We start from the raw sequence: 440 nt of genomic DNA, 5'->3' as shown, positions 1-440 counted from the left end.
CTGGATCAGTGTTGCATAAATATGGAGCCTTTCACTTGAATAAACAAGAAAGGAGGCTGCAAGAGACATCTGACCTTGCCTTTGTCTGATAACCATTATAAAAGACACTCTTAGGCTCTCAGTGAGCAGACTTCAGACGGAGCAACATGTAAACATTTTGGCCTGTATTTCACCTCTGCTTCATCTTGCAAGATTAAACCTGGGATTTAAAAAAATATATCTACCTCTCCTGTGTGGCATATTTATTTAAAAAGTATTGAAAGGATATTAAATTGGCCTAACAGCAGTTATCCTTATTGCTTATACACTTTTTTCTACCACATCGTTTCCTTCCCTTCACCTCTTTATTAATGTGCTTGGACACAGAGCTCTGTGAACAGCCAGCCTCTTTAACAATGACCTTGTGTCTTGCCGTCCTTGTGCAAAGTGTCAATGGTCGT

The sequence above is a fragment of the Nematolebias whitei genome, chromosome 18 (genome assembly GCF_014905685.2).
Source record: "Nematolebias whitei isolate Nwh7 chromosome 18, NemWhi1, whole genome shotgun sequence".
NCBI lineage: Eukaryota > Metazoa > Chordata > Actinopteri > Cyprinodontiformes > Rivulidae > Nematolebias > Nematolebias whitei.
The sequence above is the reverse complement of the archived record's forward strand: the minus strand, read 5'-3'. Positions refer to the sequence as shown.